The sequence below is a fragment of the Asparagus officinalis genome, chromosome 3 (genome assembly GCF_001876935.1).
Source record: "Asparagus officinalis chromosome 3, Aspof.V1, whole genome shotgun sequence".
Classification (NCBI taxonomy): domain Eukaryota; kingdom Viridiplantae; phylum Streptophyta; class Magnoliopsida; order Asparagales; family Asparagaceae; genus Asparagus; species Asparagus officinalis.
In genome coordinates, this window is record NC_033796.1 from 96,438,713 (window position 1) to 96,439,019 (window position 307).

Sequence of the window (307 nt, forward strand, 5' to 3'; positions counted from 1 at the left end):
GCCAGAAATGACTCCGCAAATCGGTTGCCCTGAGAGGTGGCTACAATCATCTCGGACCCGTCGGACGCTCGCAACTTAACTGTCTTCGCAAAGCAGTCAATACTAACATGGTAGGACGATAACCAATCCATTCCAAGGATGACATCGAACTCGGACATATGCAACACTATCAAATCAACTATGAACTCTGACTCGTCTAAACTGACGGTACACCTTCTACAAACGCTCTCCAGAATCGATACCTCACCTAAAGGGGTGGCAACAGATAAAGGGGTGTCTAGAGGCTGAGCTACGAGCTGGAGTCTAG